Source organism: Cetorhinus maximus, chromosome 24 (assembly GCF_964194155.1).
Source record: "Cetorhinus maximus chromosome 24, sCetMax3.hap1.1, whole genome shotgun sequence".
In the NCBI taxonomy this organism is placed as follows: domain Eukaryota; kingdom Metazoa; phylum Chordata; class Chondrichthyes; order Lamniformes; family Cetorhinidae; genus Cetorhinus; species Cetorhinus maximus.
The window spans coordinates 41,460,751-41,488,281 of record NC_135902.1 but is presented as its reverse complement, the minus strand read 5'-3'; the positions used below and the strand labels follow the sequence as shown (position 1 = coordinate 41,488,281).

General features: G+C 41.0%; 1 long non-coding RNA gene across 1 annotated transcript in view; it reads right to left on the bottom strand.

Annotated features, from left to right (window-relative positions):
* Positions 1–13,478, bottom strand: part of LOC144699835 (uncharacterized) — a 42,817-nt gene extending 29,339 nt beyond the window's left edge. The window contains exon 1 of the long non-coding RNA XR_013580637.1: positions 13,376–13,478. This is a non-coding gene — a long non-coding RNA (uncharacterized LOC144699835). The remainder of the gene's footprint in view (positions 1–13,375) is intronic.
* Positions 13,479–27,531: the final 14,053 nt, after the last annotated feature.

Genomic DNA, 27,531 nt, shown 5'->3' with positions numbered 1-27,531 from the left:
AATAAGCACATATCAAATTATGATCCTGTGATCCTGTGTACGCCATCGGATACGAGCAGATAAACTCTTAAAATTCCTTGCTCCACTATCTTAGCAGCCATTTTAATGCATTTAAAGTAAACGGATTAATGGGGTGGATTTTACAGGGGGACTCACTCACTTTTCCATAACTGCTTCATCTGATTCTGGATCACGGAGAGTCGGAGCCTATCAATGGCAGGCAATAGGTGCAGCACACCCAGGACAGGACACCAGTCCATCACACTCATGCTAGGGGGCAACTTACTGTAGCCAAGCCACTTAATCAGCACATCTTTGGAAGGTGGAAGGAAACGAGGTCGCCCGGAGGAAACCCAAGCAGACACGGGGAGAACATGCAAACTCCACACAAACAGACACCCAAAGTCACGATCGAATGTGAGGCAGCAGCGCTAATCACTGCGCCATCATTCCACCCTCAGTAGTTAACTGCAAACTGAAAATGTTAAAACCCAAGTTACTGAAATCGTGTTAGATTTTATACAATCAGTTTCTGATAATCCAGTCAATTTTTGCATTAAAACAATTTGAATCATCCTGGAACTTGAGTAACATAGGTACATAAGCAACCAAGGAAAAACATGCATTTAGAGCTAAAAACATTAATTCTCAGAGAATTGAACTGAGTCATTTTGAATTAAAGGGAGGGATTAAAGAACTTGAATTTGTAGCCATTTTCAGGGCCTCAGAATGTCTCAAAGTTCTTCAGAGTCAAGGAGTGACTTTCGAAGTGTTGTCACTGTTGAAATGTAGGAAGCCCAGTTTATGTTTAGAAAAATCCCACAAGCACACTAACAGCAATGAGATAAATTACCAGATAATCTACTTATTTGTTGGTGTTGCTTAATGAATAAATGTTGGCTAGGGCAGGAGGAGAACTCCCCTATTCTTCTCCAAATCATACCACTGGATATTATACATCCACCTCAGTCGGCAGACAGGAGTTTGATTTAACATCTCACCTGAAGGCTGGCGCCTCTAATAATGCAGCACTCCCTCAGTACTGCACTGAGGTGTCAGCCTGGATTACATACTCACGTCAGTGGGGCTTGAACCTAAAACATTCCAACTTAGAAACCAAAGTGCTACTAATGAGCCAAGGCTGATAAGTGGTTGAGCCTGAGAGCATGCAATGGAATGGTGGTTGGGACACTTGAATTGCGTGTGCGCAGTCAAGCATAAACTCAGGGCTCACAAGTGGGCACGCAGCTGGGAAAGCACACTGGGAGATCTTTGTAAACTGGCCTGTCGTGATTCAACCTCATCCAAGTCAGTCTCAATCAGTATATATGTAGATCATTTCTTGATATTTGTCCAATACTAGGCGGGACTTTTTTTTAAGGTGTGAAAGGCGGAAATGAGAATTCTAGATGTGCCCCTTAATTAGGCCAAAATACTCAAAGAAAGAAACATATCCTGTCAACAGGCAATGAAGACAGCGACATCAATAGATTTTAGGGCTCTAATTGATGAAGATATAAATGGAACTCAATTTGTTTTCACTAAAAGAAAGAGCTGTGGTGAAATGTAATGACAGCTTTCAAAATGATGAGGACTATGGATTATGTTGATGTAAGCAGCCTATTATATTTAGACTGTAATCAAAGAACCAAGGACACATGCACAAAATTAACAACCCTGCAGCAAGACAAGAAATTAGTCTAATCTTTCCACTGACTTCCATCAAAAGCAATGAATGCTACAATTAATAACTTCAGAAGAGTTGGATGTACATTAGTTTGAAACTAGATTAAAGGTTATAATGATAAGGACAGATCTAGATGGTGAAACATTACACAGAATATGATAGTTTCTATACTGCTGGCACCACTAATGTATCTTCTATGAAAGGTGGTTGGGTCAAATTTGAATTGCGAAGGCTGTAAGGTTGGACAAATATGCTGCCTACCTTCAGGGCATGAAGAGTAATTTTACACAGCTTTATCTAACTGGAAGTTTGACCTTTGGTTGGCTGTCTCCCTCAGAGGGGAGAGTGAGTAGAATCTACAATGGCACAAATTCATGCCTCGCTCATTTTAATTTAAAAATATAACCTACAGATCCCTAAAACTTTTGGTAAAAATTCTAAAATGCCAAGTTGAAAAGTCGATTTGATTTATTCTGTCTGTGTAAACCAATGGCCCACCATTTAATCTATGTTAATATATTTTTCTCTGAAAATTAAATGCAGTTCAAAGGGGTTTGCATTCCTTTATGCAGTATTTAATCATATATTTCATTCCAAGCCCCCAAGGGAGTCTTGTGGCAAAGTGATAGCATCCTTACCTCTAAGCCAGAAGCTCTAGGTTCAAGTCCCACTTGAGGACTGGACAGCCATAGAACATGCATTCATAATGTGGCCAAACAGGTTGATTATCAGCCTGTAAATCCTTCCAATATACCTGATAGCAGTAAGAGTGAGAGTTTTCTGGCCAGCCATACTTCAGAAGGCAATGGCACATACCACTGCAGTACTTTGCCAAGCATAATCATGGGCCTGAAAGTCCATGATATTTGAAGGAAGAGTATTTCCCTAATGTTAAGAAGACCAGTCTATCAAAGTAAAGAGTCTGATGGGCATATAGGTTTAATTCTTGAGGAAACCTTAGACAACACTTTAAGTTTGGAGGCAACATCCTGCTTCTGCATTATAAACAGATCAATGGGCATTCAATCAAATTCATGTGAGCCTCTGTTAAAGGTTTCATTTGGCATTGCTGTTATTCATGAAACAGACTCCAAAGCACTGAAAAATTGCACTTGACTGGGAATATCAGATCATACACGCCAAAGCCATCACATTATGAACTCTGACTTGAAGACCACCAGCCCAGGGATGGCCAACATTCAATAAATAAACCAGCAACTCAAATTTGACCCGCATTAGATTATCTGGTGTCAACCCCAAAGGTAGTGATTATAAACAATCCCTTCAAATAGCATACTCATTCGATGTAAATACCTTAAAAAAAACTTGACAACATTTACTTGCATCATTTACTTGTTCTGAGTTGGAAATAGATAAAACACGATGTTTGTCTCACTGGGCACTGTCTTCCCCTGCTAATCAAAGATATGAATAATAAATTTCTCCAGAGGAATGAGGTAATATTGTGCAAATTCTTGAAGAATGTAGTTGCAGTTCTACACCAATAATGCAACAATTTCTTTGTGTGTTCAACAAATACTATCAAGGAAGTTTTTGAAATTATGACTGTTATATGTTCAGATTTTGTGGTCAGCACAGGTGACTGTGCTCGCTTCTGACCTCAAAGAAAGCTGTCACAAAGGCCTAGCAATTTCTGTAATGTGAATTTCCCCTTCCTCAACAGCAGCTTAAATCTGGCACCAAGTCAAAGGGATCTCCAGTTATCCAACGGCAGTGATGTCAACAAGCAGGACAAGGCAACCAGTCACATTGAAGTATTCTCAGAGGCAGCAAACCAGGAAGTTAAATGCGCTGAATGCCTTTATCTTTAATTTAAAATTTCAGATAGCAATCTAAATGAATTATCATTGGATTAAGATAGACACTAAAATAAAAACAAGCGAACTTAGAAAATATTTTAAAGGAATGTGGAACATTTTTCAAAATGGAGAAATTTGACACTCCATAAATATAAAATTAGATTTACAGGACCAGTGAGGGTGTTTAGCAGTAATTATGAAGTTAGTATGTAATTAAAAACCCAATCACACCTCACTCAACAAGCTGTAATTTTTTTCAGTGAGACTAACAGAGAATAAGTGGGATTTCTTGTCAATTCAATTATGTGTGTTTGCGCGAGTGTGCGTTTGAGAGGTGCAGGGCTGAGACAGTGGTGCCTCAATAGCACGCCCTCTAGAGGAGCACTGAATCACTGACAGCAACTTCTGGTGTTCCACATAATTTTGTGCTTGGGTGGACTCTCGAAATTGCTGTCAGCATCAATGGATTAATGAAGACAGACAAAAGTTTTAGGGATCTGTAGGTTATGAATGACTGACAGTTTCACCATCAGTACCGCTACAAAATCCAGGCTCATGTCAGATATCATTTCTCAGTCTATGGCAACCTGTGTGTAACAATATAAAGGGCCTGTTTTTTAAAATTTTATATCAGCGACCACCAATATTGAAAAGTCTCTTCTAAATATGAGCATATTTTCCACTACATAACTAGCAAAAATGTCTTTCAATTTTTTTAAACAGCTGATTATTCTAACATATCATTCAGAAAATGTATAGAAAGAGTGGAGGCAATTTTAACCCCCAAAAATGGATGAGTTTGGTTGGGGCGGTGTTGTAAGGTGTTGGGCATAGTTCAGTAGGTCTTATTAAGGTATTTGTAGTCTTACATAGTTCAACAGTAAGTATCTATTAACTATTAGAAAAGAAATAGGCACAGTAAAGGTCCAAGCTAGGAGCTGTCCAACACCACACTGACTACTAGGTGTGGGTCATGTGTTCTGCTACATCACTGTGTGGGCAGTCCTGTACTCAGTCCCAAGTTAACCCTTTATGAGCCAGACCCTTATACTACACATTCCCCCAAGCCTTTATCACAGTTTATCCCACGTATTTACATCAATACTACATTCCCATCTTCCCCCCAAGTCTCTGAGTTCATAGGATTAGGTGGTCTGAAGGCCTTATAACCCTTCCCTATCTTGTTCCCACCACTATTGTAGGAGTGGTAGGCTCTGTCGCTGCACGTAAGCTTTGTTGAATTGGATCTCGGTGTCTTTACATCATTTTCCATTCCTTGGCATTGACTCGCTCTTTATTGATTCCTATCTTTTGTTATGGATGGTCATTGATTTATCACATTCTTTACAGGGAGAACAAACTCTCAGCTTGTCTGTACAGTGTGATTTATTTTTCTTCCTTCATGTGGCTCGCTGAAATGGACGGTGAAATTGACGTTTCAAAACTGGAATTTCATTCCCACTTGCTTCATGAATGTACCCAAATGTTTGGTTACTCTCTTATTTTCCAGTTGTTTTTCAAGCTTACAAATCTTTTCATTCAGCTCCACAATTACTCTGGGAAGTTCAGTTGTCTTTGTTTCAGAGTTATCTGCAGATCGCTTCCATAAGTTTAACAACTTTGCCTAAGTATTCAGTTCCTTTCGGAATCTTTCTTCCATGGTCACCAACTGCTCCTTAGACTCTTTCAATTCATTTGTTAGATCTTCAATCTGCTTCTTTGAATTTTCCTTTTCTCCTTTTAAAGACTATATTTGCTCTTCCGTACTGCACATCTCACCCTGCATGTTGTTCTGATTAGAACAAAGTTCAAGAATTTCATTAGTTTTGGTTGTTAAGTCTGCTTTTAAGCAACTGTTCTGATGGATCAACAAATTTTTTTGCAACCCTCAACCTTTTTGTTTCTTTCAAAGGCTCCTTGTACCTTTGTGACACATCAGAAATTTGTTTGTTCAGGTCTTGAACAGTTTGGTTCATTGAAGACCTTAGTTTATCATGTGTTTCCAAAAATACATCGTCAGCTTGAATGTTGTGTTTCAAACCTTCCAGTTCAGCTTTGATACAAACATTTTCCAATCTTACTTCTGCCTTTTCTTTCTCTGCCTGCTGCAGAGCTATGACCTTGTCTGCCTTTGGTGAAGTCTTAACTTGTTCCAGTTCTGTAATGGTGCTGTACATGGCTTCATTATCTACTCGTAGTGTGGAATGATCCACAGCTTTCCCCTAGTCAACCACTTAGCACTGTCACCTGCTGCTGCAGCTCAGGTAATGTGCTGGCATTTTCAAAAATATTTGTCTTTAAGACTTCCAGAAGTTTCCCTGCCTCTCTGGTTCTTTCATGTGGTTTGTTTGGTAGTATCTTTAGCCTTTTCATTGCTTTTCTAGGGGGTTTTCTATCCCTCTTTTTAAGCTCTTTGCACTCTACAACTTGCAGGTTAAAGTATTTGTCAAAGGCTTTTAATATTTCATCGAAGCTGGCTGAAGCTTCATCCATGCATTGCATTAGGATTACTTCATCAGCAGATTCACTGAATAAGTATAAAAACATATTAATCTGGACTTCTTCTGATTTCCTACTTGGACCTGATTTACTCCATAACTTAAAAATTTTCTCATCCAGAAGCCCAATTTTGTGTCAGTTTGGCCCTTGCATGAGTCCAAAATAGTCTGAGTGGATTTCTGATCCATGGTTAAAAATTTTTAAACTGTAGGTTCAGCTTTAAGAGGTTTCCGAAAACCAAGATGCTGCTGCCGTACGCTTCTTCACAAAGCATTTTCCCGCGCTCGCTGGTTTTGGCAAGCTCCTGCAGTAGTGGTATTTGTGATCTTAGTATTTAAGTTTTTTCAACAATGGCTGATTGGATCAAATGGTTAGAGTCTCCCTGCTTTAGTGCAATGTTCTCGGATCTTGGAAGTGTTGAATTCCGGCTTTTGCCAGGTTTTTAGAGCTGCCTCCTCAGTCACGATTAATTTTTAATTAATTTTATTTTTCTTTGTTTGGAGCGAGTTTGGCCATAACATGTTGGTTCGGGAACCAGGTTTCTCAGACTGTGATTTAAACAGCAATTTCTGACCACTATAGTATTTAATTTTTTTTTCAGCACTTGTATTATCCAGGAATTTAACTTTTTTTATATTACCTCTGCTAGGTCTGCTGACTCTGCACACTCTGGGTATTGAAGCTGGATTTCAGTGGAGTCTCCTGTTGCAGTGAGGAATTTAATTTCTGCCTTCAGCTTCCAAGCCTTTCTTTGGAGCCTTTCTCTGGCAATTCCTTCTACGCCTTCACTTCTTGAGCATTTCTTCAGGTCAGAATACTTCTTTGATTTTTCTTTCAGTTCTTCAGGATTTTAATGTCCTTCTGCAGTCTTTACGAGGTTTTGCGCTGTTCCATTCACAGCCACCATGTTATAAGGTGTTGGGTGTAATTCAGTAGGTCTTATTAAGGTAATCATGCTCTTAGGTAGTTCAACAGTAAGCAATAAGGGTCCAAACAAGAGCTGTCTCCATGGCTCTGTCCAACACTACACTGACCCCGATGTGCAGGACACATGTTCTCTTACATCACTGTGTGGACGGTACTGTATTCAGTCCCACATTAACCCTCTATGTGCCAGACTCTTATATTGTAGGCGGGATGGCAAAAAGTAAAACAATCCAAAACAGGAGCCCACCCACTTCCAGTTTTAGCAGAGGTGGGACAAGGTGCAAGACACCAATTCCCTTGCATTTTATCATTGTTTCTATTTCTAACCACAGTCAGTTGACTTGCCCAGACACCAGGAAACCCAACAGGTAAAAGAAGGCAAGAAGGACAGGAACCATAAGGTAAGCACCTTTACGGCACTGCTTGTGGGCCAGGAGGAGCAAGGTTATCTATAAAACTCCTCCTCCCCTATGATCTGACCACAACCAGGATTGTCTACATCCTCTCAATCGCATTCTAACCCAAGCCACCAACTTCATCCCACCCCATAATCGGAGTTCTCACCATTACCTGCTCTCACTTAACCATGTTGTATGACCCCAACCACCATCTTCCCCCAATGATGTCTCTTGCTTCCCACTCCACTAGAATCTCAAAAGCGATTGCTCCTTCCCTGTCATGCCACTACATCCTTCTGCTGCAGGATTTCCTGTCCAACATGCAGTCAGCCAATCAAGCTGGTTGCCGGAAAGGAAAGTTAGATAAAATTTTTAAAAATGGCCTGCAGCTTAATGATTCCACTTCCCCGGATCCCTCACCAAAAGCACCTCAAGAGATACATTAGGGCCAATATTTCTCAACTGCAATTATTCAGAAGGCTTCCGCACTTACAGTTCAAATCAGTAACTTGCAGTACACTAAGATTAGAAGAGTCTCGCACACACGCAAAGACCTTTTCTAGTTTTCAAACTATCTGTTGTCATGTAATATCTGCCAAAATGAGTCTAACAGGTTTTAAGAGATGCATGTTATTAAACAGAAAATAAAATCTGTAAAACTACGGAATGTTTCTAAATCATGGAAAGAAAGATCAAAGGCTATCCAACTTGACCACTTGGCATTGCAAGATTATATTATCTCCTTGACAGAAGATAATTGCTCCTGAATTTGTGAAACAGCCAGGCAAAAATACAAGACTTTCCAGCACTGATTATTCGTGTTGCTGCGCTGTTCCTGATGATGTCAGTCGTGATCCTGTGACAGTCTCAACAGTACAAGAGAACAAGTTTTATGCTAACCCTATAGTAGTACATCAATATGTTTTAAACTTGTGGATTGGAGCATGCAAATTATTACCAAATTCTGCTCAACAAGATAAACACATGAGGGAGCAAAGAATAAAGGGATATGTTGATGGGGTTAGATAAAGAAGGGTGGGAGGAGGCTTGTCTGGAGCACAAACACTGGAATGGACCTATTGGGCTGAATGGCCTGCTTCTGTGCCACAAATACCATGTACAATGTAATCCACCATCAATTCGAAAACAACCAACAAAATTTTAACAGCACTTCCTGTATTGCCATCTTCATACTAGATGTACAACATGCAGTACCCCTTCATGAGAGCATTCTCATGCATTTTAGGATCAATGTTATAGTAATTGTTTATGGAGACAGTAGTGTGGTGATAATATTACGGGATGAGTATTCCAGAGGCCTGCCTAATATTCAAATCCTATAACAGCAGCTGCAGGCATTTACTTTCACTTAATCAGTCAATCTGGAATAAAATGCCAGTCTCAGTAATAGTGATCATGAAGCTACCAGATTGTCATATGAAAAACAACCTGGTTCACTACTATCCTTCATTGGAGGAAATCTGTCATCCTTCCTTGGTCTGGTCTACACGTGACTCCAGATCTACAATAATGCGGTTGACTCTTAACTGCCCTCTGAAATGTCCTAGTAAGCCATTATATCAATACTGCTACAGCAAACAAGCATCATGGGTGTAGCTACACCACATGGTCCACAGTGGTCCAAGAAGGCAGCTCACCACCACCTTCTCAAAAAAATCAGTATGTAAAACATATCTTTTCAACATGTTTAGGACTTAAATATAATATCTATTATACTTCAATTTGTTCATGGGATGTAGGCATTTATTGCCCATCCCTAATTGCCCTTGTTTAGAGGGCATTTAAGAGTCAACCACATTGGAGTCACAGGTAGGCCAGTCCATTTCCTTCCCTAAAGGGCATTACAACAACTGACAATGGCTTAATGCTCATCATTTGACTTTTAATTCCAGACTTTTACTGAATTCAAATTCCCCCATCTGCTGTGGTGAGATTTGAACCCAGGTTCCCAGAGCATTACCCTGACTTGCTGGATTACCAGGCCAGTGGCAATACCACTATGCCACCATATTATTTAGTCAAAAAGAGCAGTTTGAGATCATATGTGAGTACTCCCCACTACTTAGCGTCAGTACTCTTAGGGAAAATACTTCTCATGTTAGTTAAGATTTAGACACCTCTGTTAAAAACATAGCGGTACACAATAAAATTAATGATGTAAGTTTGTAACACATTGAAAGCATTAAAAAGAGATGGTTTAAAATGATTGAAGTCTTGGCTTAACTTCTATGTGAGTAGGAGCCAAGCTTCTAAGCTTTTGCCATACACCCCTTCCTCTAAGCAAGCAGCTAAGATGGAGACCTTACACCCTAATCCCATTAAATGTGCACCAGCTACTGTCCAAAAATGCTGTACAGCTTCTCAGACAGGACTGAGTCTTTCCTTTTACAATGCGTTGCTCATTTTTTGGCAGGAAGCCCTCAAAAGTGGCTAATGATTCAGCAACCTGCAGCTGTTTGAGAGCTGCTGGCTGTGCAATGGCATCATAGATTCAGATATTAAGTAGAAAGTATGCAGCTGGCTGGAATAACAGTAAAGGAAGTGTACAGCTGCTGGGTGTACTGGAGTCTGCAAGATAAAAAGCAAACAACTGTGAAGTATTTAACGATTCTGTCACACATTTCAAACTGGAGCTTTCTGTAAAAGATAGGTGTATGTTTTGTTAAATTGGAACAATGTTGAATATAAAGAAGGATTCCACTACAGCATCTTGGCCGTTCTGACCAACTGACATCACGGCACAATGCCAAGAAAGACAAACCAAGAAAGGCTGCAAGTGGGTTCTCTCTCCCGCACAAACTGAACTTGCAAAAATGTGTATGTTGATGATAAAGTGTGAACAATGCAGTAATATTTATTTTTAAATTGTGATGGAGTGGTACATGACAGGCTGGACCCTGTGATTACCCCACATGGATTATTCCTGATTTTGACTGGGCTTCTACAGCAGGTGCTACTATCCAATGTGTACGTCCATTTACAGTGTCTTTGTACTGACGTATCATTTACTGTTTGAATAAAGGTAAACCATTCAGAAAACATGATACACTTGGAAGAAACTTCTTGTTGGTAAAAAGCAAATGTTAAGTGGTTTATATCTGGAGCTGGGTTTGGGGCCACGAGCTTTTACCTATGACTATGAAGGTGAATTTTCGCCCATCAGCTCATTCAGCACACCAGCCCCCAGCAGTCAGAGAAATAGGAACTCCTGATGTAGGAAGTCCCTATCCCTGTATATGGCCTACTGACGATATTTGCCCTCACGGGCGTGAAAAGCTTCTGCCCCTTAGAAGGCGCGCTGGAATATCGTGAAACAGCATTGACCTGGACCAATCAGGTCCCTGATATTTTCCAAAGAGGTCCATCAGTGTTATAGTGGAAGACTGGAGGAACTCCCACAAAGAAAATATCAGAGTGAGATTAACAAAGCAGGGGCAGGGTTCTTCTGATGTTGGGGCTGCCAACGAAAGAGTCAGTGGGGAACGCATTCCCGCCGATAAGTAGCTGTGGGGTAGCAAATAATGCTCCAAGGAGTGTTATTTGGCAGGATACAGATCTTCTGTCCTTTACTTGGGAGAAAGTCCCGCCTCACAAAGTTGCCAGCCAATTTGATTGACAGGCAGTTCTGTAGACCCAGCAGCAGCATTGGCGTAATGGCCAAGATTGGGACTTCAAGCAGTCCCCAGATTCTAAGTCCTGGAGTCCAGAATGAGGTGAATACCTGGGGTCTGATGCCAGGAAAAACAGGTGAGACCCAAGGTGGAGGCCTTGATGGAGAGGCCAGTGGTGGAGGGAACACCCGGCAGTGGGGGGAGGGAGAGCTTGTGGGGCGAGGGCACCTGATGTGGAACGGAGGCTGTTGAAGGAGGCACCCAAGGCCTGAGCAGGGTCATTTTCTGGGCTTCCCCACAGTTCCTGAACTCCTCCTGCCTGCCTCAAAAGTGAGGTCAGGTGGGGAATGGCCCTTAAGTGGTCATTAATTGCCCATGTAAGGGCCTCAATAATGGCAAGGATGGTTGGCCTAGGCCCAGGTTGGGGAGGGTGGTAGGAAGGCTAACCAGGAATGTTCTGGGCACCCCCCACCCCACCCAAGGAGGGCGGGAGTGCAAAAGGCATTTACTGCTGTGGAAAGATTGGGGTAGCTTTGTTTTTACTGCTTTGGCTTTAAGCATTGTCAGGACGCAGCACAGAAGGAAAAATCTGCTGGGGAGGATAATATGATCACAAAACCTCTGCAGTCAGAGCTTCCTCATTATGCATTCTTGGCTGAGAGCCCAAACATCTATTCCAATGTTGAAACAGCTGTGCCCCAGGGAAAACATTGCTTGATTGACAAGTTTTGTTCTCTGATCTATTCTGTCAATTGCACAATGGTTATTTACACAAGATAGAGGATTCAAATGCTTGCAGTTTCTAATATTTTAATATCTTTTTATATCTTTTATATCTTTAAAGGGTCTGGATTATTGACATTTTTATTGTGCTGTAGTGAAAGGAGTTTTTTTAAAGAAAGTGGAAATTATGAATGAATGACTTTTTTCAAGTTTTTTTTAAACACATCCTATTGTGACTACAGGGTTCATTGTTCTGTTTAGTGTATAATGGGTGAATAGGCATAGAAATTCCATAGCTTGGCATGGAGGGTATGAGGGGTCATTAGGGGGTGCAGGAACATTGCTTGGAAAGGAGGGCATGAGCGGCCATGGGGAGTATGTGGAGGGCAAAGCTTTGCAATGTGGTCATGGGTAAGACCTTTTGAATTTACCTTTCAAAAGATTCCCTCATCCAGACTATGGTTCACAACATCTCTGAGGTGCTGTGAGCCACGAGTCCTTTAACAGTTTTCCCAACTCCACGAAATTGTGGAGTGCTTGGAGAGGCCTACCCATACAATGGAGCCAGCAAAGCTAGGAGTGCAGGTTGTGGGCTCAACCAGCCTGCATCTTTAACCTGCACTGGTGTAAATTGAGGGACGCTGGGAATGGAGCCAACTCCAACTCCATGAAAATCCAGCCCGAAAGTACCTGATAACAAAAAAGTACCTGATAACAAGGGCCCGGAGTCACCACAGAATTGCAATGAGTTTCTGGATAATGGGTGTGAATTGGCTCATTAATGAGCTTCATTGACTTCCCACTGTCAGCGGCCAGGAATCCCACATCAGTCTCTCTGCCCTCCAACTTAATCGGGGGAGCTTTTGCTACTGCCGGGAAACTGGTGCTAGTAACTAGTGCTAACTGGTCGTCATGGTTCCTGTTGGGAAGGGCTGGATTAAATTCCACCCCCTCCCCCCAGGTTTCTCTCACGATGTTACACCCAAGTGATGCTGAAACCCCAGGCTGCAAAGTCAAAAATTTACCCTGTTAGATTTGTCAGTTATGTGACTGGCTATGCAAGCATGATGTGTTTTTTTCTAACTCTTAACAATACTATGAAGCTGTGATAGGATACGTATTCAATGTATACATGATGTTATGTTGTCCTACACTAGTTTTATGCACATTACTCCTTCAGTACTTGAAATGTCTACTTTGATGATCTCATTAGAAATGGGTTAGTGAATAGGAATGTGACATTCACATTAACGTCATGATGTCACTGCACAATTTTGGTACCAGCATTTTGGCATAACTTAGGCACAAGTTCAGCTATTTCCATTACGGAAACAAGCAACCATGGGACTAGCTGGATATTGGAAGAACTGGATTCAAAGAGTTAAATGAAGCTGGACTGATATGCGTATTAGTTGTACATATTGAAAGAATCATAATATGGATTTTAGAATTACCCAACCATATTGTAGCAATCTCCTTTCCTAATTATTAATTGTATCCTGCTGTCATAGCTCCCATTCAGTATCTGAGATGACACGGTTGCATTTGCCTTCTAACACATCCCAAAGTTTTTGAACTTGCTAATTAACCTGGGTGTTCTGTCAGTTTGATTTTAGTGTTTGCCAAGATTCTCAGCTTTATACACAGCACAGTTATTAATACGGTTCTTTGTAACAATAAATCCTTTACCTTTCTGCTACTGCAAGCTTTGAGGGTTTATTTCTTCATCTGTGTGCAACAAATTACTTTCGGGCATCAGAAATTGCTTGAAGGTTTGTGAGTAATTTTTCTTAGTTCGGTATCAGCTACATTGGGAGTGCAAGAGGAAAAAAATTATAAGTTTGGATTCACTTTTCACTGATTTATGAATTGATTTCCCAATGATTTCTCAACACAAATAAATCAAAGTAACTCAGAGATCAAAGGCTTTTTTTGTTCAGAACATGACATTTGCGGCAATGGACGATAACATTTCCTTTTGCTAAGAATCCTCAAGCCAAATCTTCTGAGGAGTAGCAATCACCGTCGGATTGCTAATCCGGTCCTACTTACTTACCTTGCGCCAGAGTTACTCATCCGGACTTCCGAACCGGGCCTCCTGCGAAACCTTGAGCGTGCCGGTTTGGAAGTCCTTCCTTTGGTAGTGCAGGAGGGTCGGGGGAAGCCAAGCAACACCCGCCTTTTACAGCACTAGCTGTCATATTCCACTAAATTCAAATATCCCAAAGCCGCTTTGAGAAGCTATAGAGAGAAGGTAAGTATGTAAGGTGAGCGGGGGAGGGGGTAGGCTGGGTTGTGGGTGGGGGAGATTGGGGGGTGGTCGGGACAGTAGTCAGGGGGTGGAGCGGTAATTGCACATTGCTCGGGGATTGGGGCGAAGATGAGGATTGGGGGGGTGGTTGGGGGCTAGTCGAGGGATGGTGGCTGGTCAGAGGGTTGGAGGGGTGATCCAATGGGGTGTCAGGAGGTCAGCAGTATAGTTACCCAAGAATTAGAACTGGTTTTAATCCTTCTAACCTTTCCTTGGTAACTATTCTGGTAAGTGAGTCAGAACAACCCAGAGTCTCTGGCTCAAACTCAGAGTTTCGGAGGGCTCCAGATGCAGGGAAATTGCCCAACAGAAGTTGTAGCTGCCCAGGCAATTCCCACAGAGTCTTGCTTTGAGACTTCCAAGGGGTTCCCCAGTGCATCTTCCGGGGTACCTCTAGGGTACGACCATCTGGAGTCCGGAAGATCTGGGTCATCATACCCAAGTCAAGAACCCATTCATACCCATAACATAAAGTATTTTTATCCACTTTTATCACACGCTATGGGCAGAATTTTCCGCCTGTCAGGGGGAAAGTTTAAGAGTGGGTGCATGGAGGCGCGCCTCCGATCGACGCCCCTGATCGGGGGGGGTGCTGCTATTCTACATGGGCGAGCACTATGCACTCCCTGTGCAGGCGGAGGGGGATTCCCTGAGCCGAGAGTGTGCTCTTTCGCACATGCGCGCGAAAGAGAGCACTCATCTCCCTGAGGGAGATCAGCACCACATTAAAAAATGTTAAAAATAGAAAAAAAAAATTCCCTGACCTGTCCCCTCATGTGATATTGTCACATGAGTTGGGACATGTCCATCACGTTTAGTTACACTTTTATTAAATTTTTAAAAACCTACATGAAACCTCATCCCGCCCGTGGATGAGGTTTCATGCTTTCTCTGAAGTCCACCAGGGCTCCCGGCCTGCCCGCCAACCATAAGGTTGGACGGGCAGGTCCATTAATTAGGTTAAGTACTTTGTCAATGGCCTCAATAGGCCATTGACAGGTCAGCGGGCACACAACTAATTCGGCTGAGCCCCTACCGACTTGAAAATTGAAATGAGGCAGGGTGACGTCAGGAGTTCCGCCCAACGTCATTCTGCATCATTTTACACGTCAGTAAGCGGTCCCTGCCTCCCGCTCGCTGACCAGGAATTCCTGGCCTATATTAACTTGCACCCAAGCATAAAATTTAGTGAGACACCAGCTCTGGATTCTTTGATATACCTACTGTAAATAATATCACTCAGCGCCAACCACAAAAGACAAATCCTATACCAGGAGTTAACAATGAGTTCATCGGTAGAACAAACAGCAACTAGAACTATATCTTTTATACTGAAAAATTCTTGTTTGCACTTGTTTACATGCACATCAGGAAATATTATTAATCACCCCATGTGTATTGCTTCATTTGTGCATCACAGTGTCAACACGATGAAAAAGACCCTAGCCTTTCTCATTGTTTCTTCCCCAAACAAAAAAATGAGTTAAACTTTTGTATGAAATCAGCACAGCTTTAAAATTAGTTGTTTAGACCCAAATAGTTTCCTATCACCAGATTTTGCTTCCATGTGCGTGCCTATGGCTGCATGACAAATGCTTGAAAGTGTATATGGCAACTAACGTTCAATGCAACTTGGCTAAAATGCTGATCTTTACCTCAATATAATGCTGAATATGTTGAATTGAGAATAGTAAATTTAAAAACAAAATGACAGTGTTAAGATATTATTATCCTATTATGAATGAACTACTCTTATAATTAATGTGTGTACTTCTTGTTTAATTAGGAATATTATTGGAAGGCATAAAACAATTAAGTTTTGGTTGTAATAGGCTGGTTAATTCATCTCAAAAATAAAGATGGAAAATGCCTATGGTTGCCCACGTGTTGACCTTTTGGAACGTTTAAATGTTGTTTTTCAGTGACTTTAGAAGCATCGCAAATGTTCAGTAGCTTGGCTACAGGCTCAATTTCAAACTTCAAACGTCTTCACCCAGCTCAAATTTTAACAATTCCAACCTTAAAATGAGTTGCAATTTCTAGTCTTGCTTTTAGCAGACTCAAATGATAGCTGTATGTATCATTTGAGACTTCCGAAAAGCCAGGCTAGAAATTCCAATGTTCCTATCAACAGTTTAATAAATGAAGTCACCACCTCTTTTAGGTGAGCACCTCATATTCCAGATGTATTATGCACTAGAAATAGCTACATGTTACAGAACTCCACCCATATTAACACTTAGGTCAACCATACTTATAGTCATAAACTGGATGGACCTGATTGGAGAATGCAATAGGAAAGATCTGGTGTGCTTTCCACAAATGATGGGTTTTTTTTACCTTACGGAATTGACAACTTGATAGTTCACATCCTGATTATTTCAGAAAGACAAAAGTCCACTATCTTATATTTTCCTGATAACTTTACATTACATTACACTGGGCTGTGAATCTAAAATAGGCATTTTCCATGATCTCCTGTGCGCAAAACTATGACAGATGAAGTTCAATCTGTTCTTCTACTTTGGGTCTATCAAAGACAAATCAGAATACATTCTTCATGGAGAGAGGCTAGGAGGTGTGGAGGGATACAAGGATTTAGATATCCATAAAAATAGGCCATTTGGCCCTTCAAGCCAACACTGCCACTCAGCAAGGTCATGGCTTATCTACAACCTCCCTCCACCTTTCCACACTATTCCTAGACCCCTTAATTCCCTTAGTATCCAAAGGTCTATCAACTTCTGTCTTGAATATACTCAATGACTGAGCACCTACACCTCTTTGGTGGAGACATTTCTGAAGAGTGTTGAAATTTCTCTCACCTCAGTCCTAAATGGCCGACCGCTTATTCTGAGACTGTGATCTCATGTTCTAGATTCCCCAGCCAGGGGAAACATTTTCTCAGCATTTAGCCTGTCAGGCCCTTAAGAGTTTAAATGTTTCAATTAGATTACACCTCATCCTTCTGAACTCCAGGATATGTAGGCCGAGATCACTCAATCTCACCTCATAGAACAAACCTTGGAATCAGTGTTCCTTGCACTTCCTATAAGGCAAGTATGTCTTTCCTCAGGTAAGAAGACCAAAACTGTACAAAGCATTCCCGGTGTGGTCTCACCAATGCCCTGTATAATTGTGGTAAGAGTTCTTTACTCATATACTCCAATCCCTTTGCAAGAGGATTTGAGTACAGGAGTAGAGATACCTTGCTACAATTGTACTAGCCTTGGTGAGACCATACTTGGTGTATTGGGTATAGTTTTTGTCTCCTTACCTAAGGAAGGATATATTTGCAATAGAGAAAGTGCAATGAAGGCTAATTCCTGGGAAGGTGGGATAGTCCTATGATGAGAGGTTGAGGAGACTGGGCCTGTATTCTCTAGAGTTTAGAAGAATGAGAGGCGATCTCCTTGAAATGCAACATTTTTATAGGGCTTAACAAGGTAGATGAAGGAAGGATGTTTCCCCTGGCTGTGGGGGCCTAGAATCAGGGGACACGGTATCAGAGTAAGAAGTAGGCCATTTAGAAATGTGATGAAGAGGAATTTCTTCACTCAAAGGGTGGTAAATCATTGGAGTTCTCTACCATAGAGAGCTGTGGTGTCTCAGTCATTGAGTATGTTCAAGACAGAGATGGCTATATCTCTAGATACTAAAGACATCAAGGGTTCTGGGAATAGTGATGGAAAACGGTGTTGAGATGGAAGATCAGCCATGATCTAATTGAATGGCAAAGCAGGCTCGAGGGGCCAAATGGCCTACTCCTGCTCCTATTTCCTATGTTCCAATGTAACAAGAGCTAACATATCATTTGCCTTCCTAATTGATTGCTAACCATGCATACAATAAAAGCTGTTGCATAGGTGGGAAAAGCAATCAAAAAGGCTAATTGAATTTAGACTTCTATCTCTAGGGAGTTAGAATACGTGAGAAAGCAATGCTTCAGTTGTACAAAGCTTTGGTCAGATCCTATCTGAAGTAATGCATTCACTTTACGAAGGTAAGCTATATTGGCCTCGGAGGGGGTACGGTGCAGATTCACTAGATAGATTCTGGGCCTTAAAAAAGCAAATTATGAGCATAGCTCGCATAAACTTGTTTTGCATTGCCTTGTGTTTAGAAGCTTTGAGGGTAACCAATTACAATGTTCAAAATGAAGAGATTCAGTCAGGTGGATACTGAGCAACTCTTTGCTGTGGTTATGGAATTCAGAATAAGGGCGAATAATATTGAAGTTTGAGTCAGACAAGTTAGAATTGAAATCAGGAAAGAAAATTCACACAAAGAGTGGCTGAAATCTGGAACTTGCCCTCCAAAAGGTTGTGGGTTCATAGTCGAATGAAATTTTCCAAATTGGGATTTGCTAGCTTTTTGTTTGATGAAGGTGTCAGGACATATGGAGAAAAGGTAGGTAAGGGAAGTTGAGATACAGTTCAGTCATGAAGTACTAAGATGGCACAACAGGCTTAAGGGGCTGAATAGACTAATCTGTTCTGCAGTCCTATGCTGACTTCAAGTCAACTGCAAAGAAATCATTTGGACCAAACCGTAAACACATTTCTGCATGCAATAAAAAAAAAACTCTTATAAAAGAAAACTGTTACGATTGAAATACAATTCTAAAATTACTTGATTTAAATACATATCCATGGAAAGAACAGAAGAGATACTTCTATGCTGAACAGTGAGATATGAAAAAAGATCCATATTCACCAGCTGATTGAATGCACTGTTGTTCACCAACTTAACAGCAAAAAAATGGCAAGCCTCATGTATACTCTGTCTAATGATGAATAAGATCATGCGTATGGTGCATTATCAATAAATCAAATGTATTTTAGTACTTATGAACAATGGCTGATGTATTTATTTGAAAATTGCAAGTGATGACCAGTTCAACTCAAAACTTTAATCTATGAGTTTGAATCTGCACAATTTCAATGAGCACTCATATTCTGCAGGAATAGAAGAATGGTTATCTTTGGCTTTAAAACGCAGGACAGAATTTTACGTCGACGTGATTTTAGAGTCTCGCTGAAGTCAATGGACTTTTGAATGGCTCGCCACATTTTACTCCACGACGGAGCCATAAAATTCTGCCCTCAGCTTTAGTTTATTAAATCCGAAATTTGGTCAAGAGCTTCTCCTTAATTGAGCAATGCTTCAATCGGAAAACAGGGCTTGATTTGGTTGGAACAGAAAGTGATAGCGATTGCACAAGCCAGCTGCAGTTGTTCCAATCGCGATCTTTTCTTTCAATTATTTCAAAGATGTGAATTTCTGTGACACACTCCTAAAACATTTTTATGGAGAAAACTATGATGGAGCCTTGCCTTTTATTTTTATCCCTGCATCGGTATCTGTTTATATGCTCTCTTTTTTAAAAAAATCTTTATATCAAATTTTTAGATTCAATGCCATTTTTTTCTAACCTGCAACAGGTAAAATAATAAGCTTCATTACTTAAAAAGAGTTTTTAAGCCTACTTAAAGGAGATAAAGTAGCTTTACAGCGAGGGGGAGTTATATATTTTTATGGTCTTAAAATGGATGATTAGGTTTTAGCTATGCACTGAATTTGGATGTAAAAGGCATTCAAGTGAAGCAATGGCATCTGGGAGGTAACAGCAAGCAGTGATGTCTGGAGAAGTCACTAGTAGCCAAGGACATGTGGATCAAGAAGCAGTGATCTAATTGAACCTCCTGCCACCTCTGACCTTTCTACCAGCTGTTATAGTTTGAGTCGGCTTGACTGTGCAAATTATCACTAATCAGAGCAGGACAAATGAAGCTCCCTGGCTACCAGTTAAGAGTGTGGAAACACATTTCATCCTGAAAAGTATTTTCTGTAGTAGGTGGATGATTTATGACAGTAATTTGGACCTAGTTTGGCAGCCTGGATGCCCAGCCGAACACCTGTGGTGAAGATTAAGTGCTAATCAGCAGCTCTGTGATATGAAGCCCCATGGAGCTGATGCATTCAGTTATTCCCTGGGGTACATTGCATAGGCTGCATATTAAAAATTATTATGGTACAGTATTGCCACATTGGCATCTGGAACACGCAAAACAGTTTCTTAATCTGATGTGGTATTAAAGGGTTTAAGACAAAACTACTGTTGTACACTTGTACAGAAAAAGATAACAACAAAACAATAAACACAGGGTGAAAATGGGATTGAAGATTGATATGGGAATAAAGCAAAAGCCCAGTTGGATAGAAAATTAAATTAGCAATGGATTTTTACTAATATGTTAAGCAAAATGTCTATCTTCTGTTTTTCCACCTGTACTGCTTCATGTATTTGTGGAATTAACAAATGGGAACATAAGTAAACTAAGTCGAATATTAGTCAAAAAAAAATATGGGCATACAACTTTACCACTCACCATACAGAAGATTATTTAAGATAGAAGGAAATGGGAAAAATCAAACCGTGCAAGATGCAAAGTGTAGAGATTATATTTTAAAAAGCAAGATAAATGAGATCTGCAGTAGATAAATGATGGAACCTAGTGAGAAATCCTTTTAAAGTTACAGTGTAAGATGTTGTAGCCAGGTTGTAAAAGGCAAGAAAGCGTTAATAAATTTCAATTTTTGTTTGCTTTCCGAAACTCTGTAACCTAATCTCTTTAATCCTCAAGGAGCATTTCAGCATCCAACAGGGTTAGCATTTTTCGACTTCTTTCAAGATGACTTTCCTAATGATTCTTTTTCTTTCCATGTTAAACTTCTCCAGTAAAGTTTATTTGTCTGGTTCTTTTCCTACTGCCCAATATATTGTGTATAATAGTGTCGAAAGTGATTTTCTGACATAAAAATCATGGGAACAATGAACTCTGAACTGCAGAAGAGAATTAATGTATCAAAAGGTAGTGTCGATTCGTTTTTCTGGTATTAGGAATACTTTCAGTTTTTCCTCAGGAAGCATGCTGATTATAAGGAACTGTCTCTCAAAGGTGTTTAATACTGTTTTTTGTTCATCACACTGAGTTTTTGCCTGAAGGGACACCATGATGGCCACCTCTGGCTCCAGCCAGACTCTTCACAACTGTTCCTTTGAGATACATTTCATAACACAGTCACTAATGCCTTTTGTCCATCGCATTCATTCGTTTCATCTTTGAAGATGCTATACCTCTTTCTGGTGGGAGTGACCGAGGCGGAAAGACTGCATTTTTGAAAAAGATTCGTTCATGGGATGTGGGCGTCGTTGGCTAGGCCAGCATTTATTGCCCATCCCTAATTGCCCTTGAGAAGGTGGTGGTGAGCTGCCTTCTTGAACTGCTGCAGTCCATGTGGTGTAGGTACACCCACAGTGCTGCTAGGGAGGGAGTTCCAGGATTTTGACCCAACGACAGTGAAGGAACGGTGATATATTTCCAAGTCAGGATGTTGAGTGGCTTGGAGGGAAACTACCATGCCAACATCCTAAGTATAAATATAGTTGCTTTTTAAATGCTTTGTTTTGTTATTAAGAGATCTATTCCACTGTCCTTCTTCCATTTTGATGACCGTTTGGTCATAACAGCAATCTAGGCTAGGATAATGAAGGAATAAAGCAATGGAGGATGCCATGAATTGATACTTAAATCACCCTGAAGGAGGTACACTGGTGTGGGATTATGCAACAGGTCTAATTTTCTAACCAGAGACAGGGAACCCCAGCTTACAACATTAGGACTTAATTTGAAAATGCCTCAGTTGCAAATTTAATTTCCAATGAGAGAGTAATCGAATTCATTCCACAAAAAAAACTACATATTGTTTACTATTTTTTCTGTTTTACTTTTATGCATTTCAGTCACATTCAAGTGTTATTATTCCCCTTGTCAGATCCATTCCCGTGCATGGTGTATGTAAAAACGTCCCAGTGAGAAACAGCAGATGACCCAGCTGCTTGCAATCCTGCCAATGCCTCAGGAAGTTGAGAGAGCAAAGGGGAGTGTGAAGCAGTGTCTGACTCTCTCTTGCACTCCATGAGGAAGTACCCAGAACTTCACTCAATGAGGTCACTGGCCTGAAATTCATCAATTTAAACTTGGAGCCTCGACAGGATCTGGCTGCTCACTCAAAAACCATTGGATGAAGCCCAAGGCCCAATTTCAGGCCTAATTTGGGGGGGGGGGGGGGGGGGGGGCGGGGTGTAGTGCACATTTTGCACCTGGAAATGGGCCTAATGCAATTTTACCCCCAAGGTCTTTGCATCCATCTCTAAGGTGATAACTGCTCCAAATACAGAACATCAGAAATTTTCATACATGCGTTCTGATGCTTTTTGCTATTTTCCTTTATTTCCAACCATTGTCCTGCTGTCTCATGTCCAAGGCAACTATTGGATTTCAAAGAATATTTGAATCATTAAAATCAATTTCAATTTCTGTCATTTTCCAACTAGCAATATCACATTATCTGGTGGCAGAACTGGAATCTACTCGATTTATGTTAAATAGTCATTTGGTAGATCTTGAGTATTGCTGAAAAAAGACACACATTGTCGAAGCTTTTCATCTTGCACTTGAAGATGAACTTCATTGCCGGGGTGATGCTAGGCATGTAGGCCGTAAGTCCCGACGATTGGCGGATAGTGTCAAACAGCATGTCCATTTGGCTGTTTGCAACAGGCAAGGTACTGACTGTACCAAACCAGCCCATGTCTGTGAAACTCAAAACGTAGTGTCCAACATTAGACATGATTCTGCGATTGAACAATATTTGCTAAACAGCCCTGAATGTACTAAGAATTACACTGACAGCAAATTTAAGCTTATCAGTCCCACTTGCAGTGTGGCTAACTTATGTGTGCTAGAAGCTCCATATATTAATACCCAGGGCCCTGTCCTTTGCGGACAGAAAGGGTATGTGCACATGGTGCATCATTTTCAACTAAACAAAATAGGCGACAGCCATTCTCTGGTTCATTTCCCAAGGCAATGCCTTGACCAATCAGAGTCAACCTGCCTGGTTTGAATTTAAACAAAGCTTGGCAGTTAACTGTCAGCCACCAGTTAACCGGTGCATTCTCTGTGGCAATGCCTCTACCAATCAGAGTCCACTTGCCAACCAATCAGCACTCTCTTCTCATGCAAAATTGTGCTGATGAGTGCAAGACGAAAAGCTTTGACAACGTGTCTTTTTTCAGCGATATGTTGTTATGTTGTTGCAATTTTGTTTGGGAAAGGCGATTGCACACAGAACCAGAACCTTACAAATCTTTATTTCCGAAGCAAGTTCCAAAAAAAATTAAATAGTTCGAGTATGAGATATCTCATTAATCAGGTTTCTTGAATATGGAACTCTGAACAGCTTTGAGGAGATTAAGCAACTGATTCAAAATATACTTTCCATCTCCTTTCTCACTCAAAGCCCTGGGTTTCCATCACCTCATTCAAGCCCCATTTATTCCCCCTTCAAATCAAAGCAGACACACACCTAGCATCTCCAATACCGATTCACATCTTCTTCAGCCAACCATTAGGGGCCACTGTTATTTTTAAAAAATCTTTCATGAGATGTGGACATCACGGCAAGGACAGCATTCATTGCCCATCCTGCCACACTATTTCAAAGGGCAGTTAAGAGTCAACCACATTCACATGTAGGCTAGACCAGGTAAGGACAGCAGATTTCCTTCCTTAAAGGGCATTATTGATCCAGATGGGTTTTTATGACAATTGACAATGATTTCATGGTCACTACCTTTTCAATTCCAGATTATTAATTGAATTAATTGCTATGATGGGATCTGAACCCTTGCCCCTGAGTATTAGCCAAGGTCTCTGGATTACTAGTCCAGTGACATTACCACTACACCACCAGCATCTCTACACCCTGACATTCCCCTGTCTTACTTCCTAACTTACTGCTTTCAAGAGCCAGCTCAAAAATATTTCTTTTCACCCACTTCTTTGACCCAATTACCTAATTCAATTTTTACTTATTCTTCTCCCTCACTTGGTCTTCATATTCTTCATTGCTCTATTAAGTAATGACATTTCTTTCTGCTTTTATATGAATGTGTATTATTAGTATTTTTACACAATTTCCTTTCGAAGCATTAAATAAAAAAAAGGAAAGGAAAAGAAAGAAAGGATTGCATTTATATAGCATTTTTCACAACGAGTGGACATCTCAAAGCACTTTACAGCCAATGAAGTACTTTTTGAAGTATAATCACTTTTGTAAAGTAGCTGACATGGCAACTCATTTGTGTTCGGCAAACTCCCACTAACAGTAATATGATAACAACGAGATAATCTGATTTTGGGTTGTTGATTAAGGGTTCATGTTGGCCAGTTAAATTGTTCTCTTAAATATCAAGGCCTAGGTGAGCGATGTTATTTTTAACTTGCAATAGTGCTTCATTCTGATATGATGGAGGGATTGTAATATGAACAACAATACAATAAAATCAGGTAGGAGACAAATAAAGGAATCTCCTGACACCTTCACCAGACGTTCTGCTGTATGTTTATGTAACCAGGGCTTCTGCCAAAGTTACAGCACCTTGAGGAAGCCTTGAGAAAGTTTCACAATGAATGGAATCTCACATTGCAATGGTTGCTACTGTGATTTAGAATAGAGATTTTGGTTTAATTGACCACTTAGAGGAAACTCTTTCGAGTTATCAACAGTCACAGATTGCAACTCTTTCGAGTACAATCACAGTTCTTGGTTTTCCGGGAGTGGGACATTAACCCACAACCCTCTGATTCAAAGGCGAGGGTGCTATGAACTGAGCCACAGCTGACACCTCACCACTTAGAGGAAGCTGAAAACAATTTGAGCTGCCTGATGTGACTCGTCAATGAGAATGAAGAGTGTAACTCTTATCGAGCATTTTGTGTCATGGTGATATGGCCACTGTCTAATCCCAGCCTGTGCTGTGTTAACAGGCACAAAGCAGAGGCTTTTTCTGAAGTGAGGAACTGCCTTTGAAGGAAAGTCTGATGTCTGTCTATGTATCACTGGAGGTGAATTACCCTACCTCATTTAGTGCAACTTTTGACGACCGTTCATAGAGATATATTAGGAGACAATTGGGAGCAGGCAATCGGGTTGTCATTTCTGCTGGTCAATGGTGCATTGGGCAGGAGATTTAATGGCCTAGAAATATGATGGCACCATACTATTTTTGGGACATAAATGGGTGCCTAAGTCTTCAATTTAGCGGGCAGGAAGCATACACTTATTATGAACCAAATGTGTGCTGCCTGCCATATTGATGTAGCAAAGCATAGGCCTCCAGCGCCAAGCCTGAAACAGATATTTGGTCCATTGTGTATTCAAAGAAGGGCTTAACATCTGTTTGATGTCTGGTGGCTGTGTTCTGAAAGAAAAGTTTGTATTTATATAGTACCTTTAATGTAATAAAGTATCCCAAGGGGCTTCATAGGTGCATTGGAAAGTAAAATTTAACAGCGAGCCACATAAGGAGATAGTTGAGCTGGTGGTAAAAGCATGGTCAATGAGGCAGGTTTTAACTAAAGGAGCAATGCAAGGTAGAGAGGCAGAGGGCTGTAGTGTGGGAATTTCAGAGCTAAGGATCCAGGCAGCTGAAGGCACAGCCACCAACGACAAAGCGATTAAAACTGGGAATGCTCAAGAGGCCAGATTTAGAGGAATGTAGATATCTTGGATGAATCATCCCAAGGCATTTCACAGGGCAATCGACAAATTGTATGCTGAGCCAAAAAAGGATAAATTTGGAAGGGTTACCAAAGATTGGTCAAAGAATATGTGTAATGATGGTCTGAAAGGATAGGGGATAGAAAGGTGAAGGTGTTCAGGGAGAGAATTACAGAAATCAGTCAGATATTAATGCAGATTTCTACTTCGTTTTGAAATACTCAAACTTTTTCTTTGCACTAGGCTGTCCAGATCAAGGATGAATAAGTTACACATGCCAGCTTATACCAAGTACTTCCAGCTTCCTCTCTGCAGGGAAGTCTGGCTTATTAGAAAGCCTCTCTTACTTGACTTGCATCACTGTGACAAAACGCAGTGAACATACAAGGCAGAACAAATGGTGACAATTGGTGACAAATGAACTGCATGAACCCCTGTGTCACAGTAGCCATGGAAATGAAGCTCGAGTGAATCTGAGAGATCAGCAAATGTCAATAAAATGAATGTTATGGCCCGAGAGGAGACAGAGCTCAGACTCTAGGGTGACAGCTATGCAAGCACAGGTGGCTTTTTTTCCCTTTTGAGACTGGAAAAAAAATCAATAGAGGATAGCATAAATATTCAATTCTATACATGGTCATCCAAGTAGAATAAGGAGGAGGGATCAATACTTAACCCTTCAAATACTGAACTTCCTTTACAGCCTCAAACATGTGTTCAAGATACTCGTCCAATAGCATTGTCAAAGTACAAAACAATCCTCTCATATGCAGTTTTCACAGATAATAAAAATGTTTCTATTCTGCGCAACCAAGTGTATTGTCCATAATTGAAGGCATTCCGAACAGAATAATTGCCTTCCTCCTTTCCACCTGAACTATCCTATTGGGAGGGCTTTTATCAGGATAAATACCAGCCATGTAAAGAAATGTGATGGAAGTGAAAGAAACAAAGTTAATAACAGGAACAACAACTTGCATTTTTGTAGCACCCTTTCTCTACAGGAAGACTTCTCAAAGCGCTTTACCGTTGAGAGAAACATTGGGTAAAGTTGGGCAAGGGAAATTGGAGAAGGTAACTAGGTGAGGTGGGATTGGTGGGGGGTGGGGGTGGGGATGGTGGGTGGTGGCACATGCTTAAGGCATAGCTTTAGATGAGCAGGAAGAATAGGTTTCTAAAATCAGGAAGGGCGGTGGCTAGGTGGAGTGATCTAGGGAAGGAGATCCAGAGAGCAAGGCCACAATGGCAGTAAGACTGGTCACTGATAGTGAAGCAGAGAGATCATCAGAACAGCAAAGGATGCATGCAGGGAAGATAATTGGAGGAGATTACTAAGGCAGAGTGGGAAATGGTCAGCTGCTGGGAGGGGTGGTTAAAACCAAGGGAATATGGAAAAGTTTGTGTATTTTATGAAACAACATCCTGGGGGTTACCATTGACCAGAAACTGAAATGGACTGGCCGTATAAATACCAGAGAGGATCAGACACTGGGAATTCTGCAGAGAATAACTCACCTCCTGACTTTCCAAGGCCTGTCCACCATCTACAAGGCACAAGTCAGGAGTGTGATGGAATACTTTCCACTTGCCTGGATGAGTGCAGCTCTAACAACGCTCAAGAAGCTCAATACCATCCAGGACAAAGCAACCCGCTTGATAGGCACCCCATCCACTACCTTCAGCATTCGCCACCAATGCACAACAGTGTGTACCATCTACAAGATACACTTCAGAAACTCACCAAGGTAGATAGCACCTTCCAAACCCTACCACCTAGAACAACAAGGACAGCAGATGCATGGGATTACCACCATCTCCAACTTCTTGACTTGGAACTATATTGCCATTCCTTCACTGCCGCTGGGTCAAAATCCTGGAACTCTCTTCCAAACAACACTGTGAG